The following is a 10,712-nucleotide window of genomic DNA, read 5'->3' as shown; positions in this document are numbered from 1 at the left end:
GCAGACCTCCCACTTGGGGGCTTAGCTGCAGCCCAGTGCTCGCCTAAGTTTTTCAAAATCCTACCGAGTGGAGAGCAGACCTCTCACTCGGGGGCTTAGCTGCAGTCCAGTACTCGCCTAAGTGATGAAAATCCTACCGAGTGGAGAGCAGACCTCCCACTCGGAGGCTTAGCTGCAGCCCAGTGCTCGCCTAAGTTTTTGAAAATCCTACCAAGTGGAGAGCAGACCTCCCACTCGGGGGCTTAGCTGCGGCCCAGTGCTCGCCTAAGTATGACGAGGTACAAGTCGATTTTGATTTGTGCTTCATCCCTACCTGCAAGAGTGCACCACAAACACTAATATATATTCTGAGTGAAGGACAATGATCGTTCGAAGGAAAATGCAAAAATATTCAACGACAAACCCAAGTTCAGATAACGTCCTACAGATCCAAAAGTGCTCAGGCACCAAGCCTGTTAAAGTTTATTGGTTACAAAAACCACTCGGCATTCCGAGGTGAATTTAAGTCATCAAGCATAGAAGTTTTTTGCCCCTCCTATGGAGGGCTGGAAGGCGCAACAAACTCGTCCAGGTTGATTCCATCTGCGATCCGAGTGGCAGCAGCGATGAAGGTCTCCATGAAGGATCGGAAGTCATGCTTCTTGGTATTGGCCACCTTGAGAGCTGCCAGCTTGTCCTCTCGCGCATCCTTGCAGTGAACACGGACCAGAGATAGAGCAACGTCGGCACCGCACCTGGCATAAGACTTCTTCCATTCTTGCAATCGACTTGGAACTTCGTTCAGTCAAGTCATCAGAGACTCAAGGTCATTCTGAAGTGTTTCTCCTGGCCAGAGTGCTGTGTCGATGCGTGACGTCGCAACCTTTAGCCTTGCAAGATAGTCGACGACTGCAACAATGCGAGACTCGAGTCGGAGTATGTTCATGGCGGTCTCATCCTTCACGGGGGAGTTGAAGGGATCCAAGCCAGTCTCTACTCGACTGGTCTCCTCTTCAAAGTTTGGGAAAAATTCTGTGGATATGATCCAAGGATAAGCTAATATTCCTACAATAAGTCAGTGTTTACCGGTCAGATATAAGGGGTTACCTTCGATCATGAGGAACAACTTCTTGGCAAGCCCCCCAGATAAACCTCTAAGTCATTCTTCTTTCCTGCAAGCTCACTGGCCTTATCGCTCAAGGCCAACTTGTCATTTTTCAGTCGTCTGGCATACTTGTTGGCCGTGTCAAGAGCAGCTTTCAGACTGGTATTCTCCTCTCCAAGTTTGCTGATTGAAGCCAACTTTTCTTCTACGAGTTTGGTCTTCTCTGAAGCTGCTTTCTGCGCCTCAGCGAGGTCAAGGTCCTTCTTCTTCAGAGAATCCCTCAGTTTGTCTGCAAAATCACAGTGAGATCAAGCTCGGGAGTGAACAACGAACAAAGGCAGTCGTCAAGATTCTCACCAAACATACTTTTTGCCTCCTCCTTCTCCTTCGTGAAGTTTTCCTGGACAAGCTTCAGATCAAGTTCGAGCTGGATATGCTTGTTCTCCAACTCAGTATAACGAGCTGCAAGCTCGCAAGATTTCTGCGAAGAACCAATCGACAGATGTCAAAGATAAGTCACTTCCGAGTGACTAAGAAAAAAATCGTACTATTTCTAAGACTACAGCCGAATATAAACATTCAACTGTAGTCTCGGGGACTACACCCAGTGGGTGCACTCAGCGTGCCCCCACTAGTTCTATCAGCTAGAGTCGATCAGTTGACCATAAAAGGCAGAAAGGCTAACCACCAACAGTTAGTCACAGTTTCAAAAAAAAAAAGTGTTCTTCAGACCTTAATCGACTGCCAGCAGTCGACCACAGTCTCGGGGACTACACCCAGTGGGTGCACTCAGCGTGCCCCCACCGGTTTATGATTCCATTCGACCGGATCGAGTAAAGAAAGTAATGAGAAAAAGTTCAAGGCATTAAGACTATGGTCGACTGCCAGCAGTCCACCATAGCCTTGGGGACTACACCCAGTGGGTGCACTCAGCGTGCCCCCACCAACCAGATATTCAACCGACACACCCAGTGGGTGTACGACAGATACTAAGATTTTCAGAAAGAAAAGTTTTCAGATATCATATCCTAACAGAACAGGCGGTGATCGACTAACCTGAACATTGCTTTGAAGGGTTGAACTGGCATCATAAGCTGCTTGACTGGCCTCTCGGATCGCCTTCACTTGCTCCATCATGACCCCCGCCTGGCATATGGCTTCTTTAGCAGCGCTTGCTTGGTCCTCCGGGACGTGGTGGGTGGAGAAAAGAGAAGGCGGATCAGCACTCGACGATGAAGGGCGAGCACTCGTCAGCGGCACCGCAAAGGATACGGTAGCCCGAGTGACATTGTATCCCTCCGGAACCGACGTCTCAGGTGCTGATACAACCTGAGCTGTCTGACCAGCAGACGCCCTCCTATTCCTCCTCTGCCTTAGTGGTTCCTCGTCATCATCATCAGGAAGATCAATGACGATATTAGGTGGAGCTGCAGAAAAGATTCAAAGTTAAAGACGAAGATCTTGTCGACTGAAAAAGAAACTTCAAAGGTCATACCAGGGTTGGAAGTGACAGCATCCTCCATTTCTTAATCTTCAGGTCTAGTCGAGGTATCAGAAGTAGCAGCAGTGCAGTTTCAGAAATCAGTCAGTCAGCTAACGAATCGACCAAGAATAAATCCGTGAGAAACAAGAAGACACAAGTTACGTCATTACCCAGAAATAGTGGGAATCACCATCTTCATCTTTGGCAAGACCTTCGTCGGCTTTGACGGTGCCACTCGAGATTGCTTCGGCGCTTTCTCAGTAAGCGCCGGAGAGGTCGTCCGAGGATGCTTGGTCGATTGCACAACAGGTGCGGCCCCCTTGCCGCGCTGGACTACAGGGTCATGGACAAGCTTGGATCTTCTTTCAGAACGGGGAGGCGCGACTTCCTCCTCCTCTTTCTCTTCCTCTTCCTCATCGGAGCCAGCATCTTCATCACCCTCATCACCATCCGATTCCCACTCCTCTTGACTTTCACCTCCACTCCCTTCCTCCTCCTCGGTCTGTGCTTGCGCCCTGTTGGGCATCGAATACAACTCAGTGGTAGCCTGAAAGACAACATACAAGACGAAAGTCAATCGACTGATCTGCAGCAAAACAGAATGGACGAAACATAATTACAGTCGGAGATAAGTGGTCATACCTTGTCTGCTTCATAAGACTGGTCGAGTGGCGGGATCCTCCTAGCCCCATGCGGATTATCTTTGTTCCCTGTGATGGCAGTCATCCACCTCTCTAGTGTGGCGTTGTCGACCTCCTCTGGGTGGACCTGAGTGGTGTCTTCGGTACCAGAGTACAACCACATCGGGTGACCTCGGTATTGGAGTGGCTGAATGCGCCGTCGAAGGAAAACCTCCAGAAGATCCATGCCAGTGACCCCGTCGCGAATGAGCTGGGCTACACGTTCCATCAACATTTTAACCTGAACCTTCTCCTCCGGAAGCACCTTCAGAGAGGACGGCTTGTTCACTCGACTCATGGAGAAAGGAGGGAGCCCAGTCGACTGCCCTGGCGTCGACTGGTCCTGGCAGTAGAACCAGGTCGACTGCCACCCTCTAACTGACTCGGGAAGGGTCATGGCTGGGAAAGCACTCTTACTCCTCATATGGACCCCAAGACCCCCACACATCTGGATTACTTGGGTTCTCTCGTCATTCGGATTAGCCTTGTTCACCGTCTGAGAGCGAGAAGTGAATATGTGTTTGAAAAGGCCCCAGTGCGGCCGATAGCCCAAGAAGTTTTCGCACAAAGACACGAAAGCGGCGAGATAGGAAATGGAGTTGGGTGTGAAGTGGTGGAGTTGTGCCCCAAAGAAGTTCAGAAACCCCCGAAAGAAAAGATGCGGCGGCAGAGAAAACCCGCGATCGACATGGGTGGCTAAGAGGACACACTCACCCTCCTGAGGCTGAGGCTGCCATTCCGTCCCCGGAAGCCTAGCTGCTCCGTGCTCGATCAACCCTTCGTTGGCCAGGTCATCGAGATCCTTCTGGGTGATGGTCGAGCGGATCCAATCCCCCTGGATCCAACCTTGCGGCAGGCTTGACCGCGGCGAGGATCCAGCCCGACTGGTCGCTCTCCCCTTCGCCTTCGTCGTCGCCTTCTTCGCCCGCTCCAAAGCCGCCGTCTTCTCCTTCACCATTGTTGCCGATGAGGCTGGTACGGAGCAGCGGCGCGGAACAGATAGCAAATGCAACAGATGAATCTAAAGACGGGGGAGGGGAAAATGAGGGAGCACTGTTCAAAAAACCTACGCCCAGTGCCTTATATGGAGTCGCTTCCGAGTGGCTGACTGGTAGGCCCGGGCAATCCTGTCAAATCCCGAAACAGACGCGCGAGCGATACGTGGCGAAAAAGGCGGCGCAGAAATCGAGGCGTCTCTGCCTTATCCCATCCGAGTACCACGGCCTTCCCCGCTTCGCGCGCTTCCCGAAATTCGGATCCCACTAAATCCACTAACAGCAGAGCAACTTGTCAGACGGAAGATCTCCTGCGATCCGTCGCTCGAAAATCTCCAAGTTCATAAAGTTCACTCGACAGATATAAAGAATGGATCAAGACGACTGAAAGAGAAGTTGACACCATCACTAAAAAGTCATTGATCCAGAGTAAGACACATTCACAGCACCAGGAAACAGGTCGGAAAGATTATCAACTCCTTCCTCACTCAAACCTCGATCCATTCGGGGGCTAATGATGAAGTCATGTACCTAGGGTAGGGTCATGGGCCTGTCTAAGGTACCCTCTCCAAAGACATCTTTAGAAGAAACCGTCTTCCAGTCGACCTAGAGGGATTCCACTCGACGGACTTGAAGACACTCGACCATGAAGACTCACTCGACCACCAGGAGTTCAAGAGCCACTCTATATCCAAACGGTCTGTAATTAAGTAGTCTTTATGGTCATGATGACACTTTATGTAAGGCGTTACCAGTAACGCCAAGCCTTAATGTACTTTGAACCCTTCGCTACGTGGGCCGGCTGGGGTCTTGGCGTTCTCTATATAAGCCACCCCCTCCACTGGCAGAAGGGTTCGCACCCCTGTAACTCATACACATATAATCCAGTCGACCGCCTCCGGGCTCCGAGGCGTAAGGCTGTTACTTCCTCCGAGAAGGGCCTGAACTCGTAAATCGCTTGCGGATACAACTACTCCATAGCTAGGATCTTGCCTCTCCATACCTACCCCCTATTCTACTGTCAGTCTTAGTACCACGACAGATATCCCTTTGATCGGTGGGTGTCATGGGTACCAACGAGAACTACTACGGATTGTCATTTAATAGTAGATTGCCCTTTAATAATAAAGAGAGAGATTATAGACATGTAGTTGATTCCTTTTCATAAATGTTGTCTTGTGTTATCAAATATTGATTCCTTTTCATTGTTTTGGTTTGTAAAGACTGATTAGAGATCACCATGTTTTTTTCTTTACATAACGACATTCCTAAATATACCGAAGATCGGTCTACATGATTTGTGTAGATTTGAGTGATAAGAACCGGATTAAGTAGATCGGTGGGCTAAAAACCGATTTAAATAAATTGGTGGGTTAGAAAAAAGCGGTGGGGATGTTAAACCGGATTGGGGGCGACGCTAGCACCTCACCATGGTGTACAAGTCTGTGTCAATTCGGTATGCCGAACACAAAATAATAGTTTGGTAATAGAAAAATGAATTAGAAATACGGAGGCCAAAAAGTGAAACTTTAAAAAAAACTCGCACGCGTCAAATGGGTCGATCGGCTTTGATTATAGTTGATGTTTTGGTAAGATTTGATTTGTTTTAGGTATGAGTAGTAGAAGGCAAGAAAAGTTTGTTTATTTGAGATTTTGTTTAGATTTGATTTGATTGAGTTAATGCATGATGTTGTTTCGTGAAAGTGTCAATTTAATTGGATTTTGTTTTAAGAAAGTGTCAATTCTAATGGTATGCCGAGCACAAAATAATAGGTTGTTAAATAAAATATTAACCAAAAAAATAAAAAAAATAAAACATACAAAAAACAAAAAAATAAAAACGCTTGCACGTGTCAGACCGGCCAACTTTTATTATAGTTGTTGTTTTGGTAATATTTGATTTGATTTGGGTAGTAGGAAAGTTTATATTTAGTTGAGGTTTTGTTAAGTTTTGATTTGAATGATCGAATGCATGGCATAGTTTTTGGAAAATATCGATTTGATTGAGTTAATGCACACGTCAAATGAGTCGGCCCAACTTAGCTGCACTCCAACGAAAATTCGCCTGTACGACACTGGTGGGCGTAATATTGAGTTTGCCGAGGCATTTGTGGGAGTGAGGCAAAACTACCAACTCCCCTTTAGTCTCTACTCCTAATGGAGCAGTTGGTAGTCTCGCTTTCAGGTTATTTTTCGTCCCACCTATCATAGTTTTTTTGGTACCTCCTCCCACCTTCGTTGGTTTTTTTTCGTAGATTTTATTTCGTCCCCTCCCCCCACTTCATCGGTTTATTTTTGCTTCACCCTCTCACACAATGAAAAAAATTGAACGGATCAGAACTTTCCATACTGACACAAATTATTTCCTAATGTCTTTATGTAAAAGAATCAATCACAATCAATCTCTAAAGATCAAATCTAAATTAATTAATCTTCATAATGTTTGTTTTCTTCCGAATCAGGTCCATAACTTTCCTTCCTTGTTTGGGCAGAAACTGCTTGGTAGCAGAGATTAGGAAGCTTCCTATGATCGTATTAATAGAAAGTATTCTTTTTCTTGATGATTCGTTTCCATGCATAATGATAGTAAATTAGGCCAACATTCAACGTCATCAATCGTATCCATTCCTACCAGTTTTAAAGGAATCCGCTCGTTACGTCTTTTTAAGGGGATCCGCTCGCTACGTCGTCGTGGCACGTTATTTTCACAAGCAATTCCCCTAAAAAAACAAAGTGCCCTACCTCGACTTCCCTACCTGGATGCCGCCGCCGCCGCCCACCGATCTCGCCGCCTCCCGGCGATCCCCTCCTCCCTCCCGCAGCTTGAACGACCCACTTTTTCGGCCACGAGCACCGCCTGCCTCTTCGCCCATGCGTCGCCCCTCTTCTTCACCATAGCCACGAGCACCATCCGAGGCGGAGCCGCGGCGCCTCCACAGATGCGGCGGAGACACCATATCCAGTGGAGACGGCGGTGTAAATCTTCTCCCACTCTGCTCCTTCCCCTGGTTACTGGCCTGCTCCACCTCCCCTCTGCTTCGTGTTGATCTTCTCATGTGCAGCAGTAATCCATGCATCAAACCAATTTTTTTTACTCTGTTGAGGTTGCAATTACGAATGAGTAGCATATGTATGCACTGAACTACTTGCATAAGACAGTGAAATACTTCTTACTCGCGTGAGTGGAATTTTGGAATAGAGAAAGAACATACAACAGAGATCACGTAAAACAAGTTTGATAGGTCCGTTGCATCGCACGTGCATTTTTGCTATATGTACTAACAGGTTCTATTTATTTCCTTTGACCGGTCAACACTCCTATGTCCTACATAGGTAAGAAGGAAAGAAAACCTAACGGTACAGCCGGGCAAAACAATCAACGGCGAGCTTCATCGCCGCATACGCGTCGTAGTACCTGGCCATCACCGGCTAGGGCATCGAGGACTTAACACTAGTGAAGAAGGCGTGGGTATTGGTAGAGCTCCAAGAAGCTGCCCTTCGTGCTGCCCGTCGTCTTCACCATCGGTCCCCGAGTGACCACCCTGGAACTCGGCGACGCTACCAGGGTGACACGGTCCGGGTTGGTTCGGTCCCTCATCGAGCCACCATTTGCACCGGCCAACCACCACCGGCGTCAACGTGCTGGGGCAGCGGCGAGGTGGGATGTGTGTGCGGGTGCTGTGGCGAGGTGGTGGACATGCGGGAGCGCCAGCAATGAGGTCGGTGATGTGCCGCGAAAGTGCACGGCTGTTAGCCGTGAACCTTCCGTAGCAGTTTTTTTTTCATGAGCCCATGTTTTTTTGTGTTCGGGCCTTGCCATAATTAGCGGATTAACCATGAAAAAAACATGACGTTCGGTTTGTTGTCAAATGGTGCTGTGATTTTCGGATCAAGCCATGTTTCTCTTGTACTTCCTATTTCCTGTTCGACTGAATAGAAGTGCAGAAAGTGAACACACCAACACGACTGAAAGCAGTCATATTCAGTTATAGAGGTATACATTTATACAAGATATACACAGGCAGGTGCGGCCAGTAACCCAACTAAGTCTTGAGCTGACCTTGCTAATCCTTTACTCGCGATAAAGACGCAGACGATAAGGAAAGGTTGTTACGGAGAGAGCAATGGGAGAGAGAGAATCACGTGGCGGCAGGTGGACCTGAACATATGCTTCAACAAAGAAAACGACAACGTAGGATCATGGTGCGTGATTATAGGCGGAGGCTATTAAATCGCACGCGGAAATCATGGCTGACCGATTCTCGCACGATCCGAAGTTCACACCCAATCGACCATTTTCCCCAGTTGATGGCCTGCATGTGTGCTGTGCTAAAACGGTCGCTGCCATGGTAGCGAAACCCGTAGCTAGAACGCTGCCAGCGCCAAGTTGAGAACTTGAGATCGTCAGTGGTGCATGCACGACAACGGCGGCGATAGGCTATGGTGGATGGGGAGGAGAATAAAGAAGGAGAGGGGAAGCTTGGGGACATGGTAGTTTACCCGGGGGCTGCCGGTCGACATGCTAAGAACGAATGGCGGCGGCAGTGACAATTTTTCTCAGTCCTCTTGGTCGGACCGGTTGAACACCAGACCGGATTGGACCGACAATTTTCCAGGCCGATTTTAGCAGACCAGATCGTCCATTTTCTCTAACAAGCCAGGACCAAGCGTGTCAAACACCGATTGAGCCACGAGCGGTACGTCCAGCCCTGCCCACCGTCGAAGCAAAGCTCCTACTCCACGTGAAGTTGATCACGCTGTTGCACTCATACGGTAGGAGCCACGGGCACGGCATGGTGAAGGGCTAAAGGGCTGATCGAGGGTGAGACCCGAATGCTGGTTGCGCAGCTGACCATGGACGAGATCTTCACCTGCACCAAAAAGTTCAAGGAGGAGGTGTTCAGCAGCGTGCAGAAGGAGCTGGACCAATTCGGCCTCTTCATCTACAATGCCATCGTGAAGCAGCTGGTGGACGTGCCGGGGCATGAGTACTTCTCCTACCTCAGCGAGAAGACACAACATGAGGCAGTGAGCAGGGCCAAGGTGGATGTTTGTGGAGCGGGATGGCCTCACGTGCCAGAACGCCGCCAAGGTGGACACCGAGAACAAGGTGCTCTCTGTGCGGCAGCAGGGCGAGGCGCTCAAGGAGAAGGCCAAGGTCAAGGCGGAGGTGCGGGTGTTTGAGAACACTAGGAAGGCCGACAACGCCGCCTCAATGACCGACCTCACCATGAAGGATTGAAGGGGAAGGCTGGGACTGGCAGGCCAAGGTCGCCGAGGTTGAGGCCACCAAGGCTGTCGCCATCCGCGATGCCGAGCTGCAGACGGAGGTTAAGATGAAGAACGTGCTCTGCCAAACTGACAAGCTCAAGGTCGAGCAGCTCAGCAAGTCCACAATACACTATGACACACAGGTTGGTTATGCAATAAGCATGTATAAAAATATAGTACTAGGAACAAGAGAAATTCATACTTATTGACCTCATCATTTTATATTTTGTAGGTTCAAGAATCGAACACGCTTCTTTTATAGCTGGCAGAAGGCGGCGGATACGACATTGTATAAGGAGATGAAGGTGGCGGTGAGGTGAAGCGGCCTAGCAGAAACACATGCATGTCTTGATATGGGTGGAAAGGAAGGGAGATAAGGTGAGGGTTAGCGGTGCAACATGCCACACGAGGAAAGGGGTGAAGAGATGACATTGAGGAGGGAAGTGAGATCGGTCCATGTCATGGGTCAGAGTAGAGGAAGGTTGATCCATGGTATGGCCAAAGGGGTGATGAGCAAGGGAGAAGTAGAAGCCTGTCATTAACCAAGTTTGTCGAGGTGGAAGAAGCCTGTCATTTCATGACGGCGTTGGTGACCTTGGCGTGATGTTGTTCGCCGGTTTGTGGGCGGATCAGGCAACCGTCTGGTCTCTCGACCCCCCCCCCCCCTTCACTAATTTTGGTGAGAAGAGGGGAGGGATTAAAGGGTGGAGGGGTGGGAGATGAGGTCACCGATTCTGTTGGTTGTGGGGGCGAGGGCGGAGAGAGGAGAGTGAGCGACGCCGGTGAAGTCTATGGATCTAGAGAGGAAGGGGAACAAGAGAGTGAGTGGTGCGGAGAGGGAGTGGATAGAGTGCGGTCGTGCGGGAGAGGACATCAAGTCTGATAGAAGGGGTATAATGGGAATATCATAAAAATAAAGCTTTATTTATACCTGTACACTATATATATTTAGAATAGCATAAAATATTTTCTCAATAAATTACTTCAAAATATCCGAGAAATTAGAGATGACCGACTATCATTATATAAAGGGAAAATCCGTTCTTTACTCGTGAAGAAATGTAACATAGTTTTTTATGGGCAATATACCAGATACCCTAAATAGTAGATATTCGTGGAGAATAACCATCAACATGTGATTTAGAGGTGAGCCTAAAATTATTAAAATTGGGATGCCACTCAATCTACTAGAAACTGCT

The 10,712-nt window shown here is 48.6% G+C and overlaps 1 pseudogene; it reads left to right on the top strand.

Moving 5' to 3' along the window:
• The first annotated feature begins 5,672 nt into the window (after window positions 1-5,672).
• On the top strand, window positions 5,673-9,833 carry LOC119320867 (annotated as a pseudogene).
• The last annotated feature ends 879 nt before the right edge of the window (window positions 9,834-10,712 follow it).

Source organism: Triticum dicoccoides, chromosome 6B (genome assembly GCF_002162155.2).
Source record: "Triticum dicoccoides isolate Atlit2015 ecotype Zavitan chromosome 6B, WEW_v2.0, whole genome shotgun sequence".
Lineage (NCBI taxonomy): Eukaryota > Viridiplantae > Streptophyta > Magnoliopsida > Poales > Poaceae > Triticum > Triticum dicoccoides.
The sequence above is the reverse complement of the archived record's forward strand: the minus strand, read 5'-3'. Positions and strand labels throughout refer to the sequence as shown.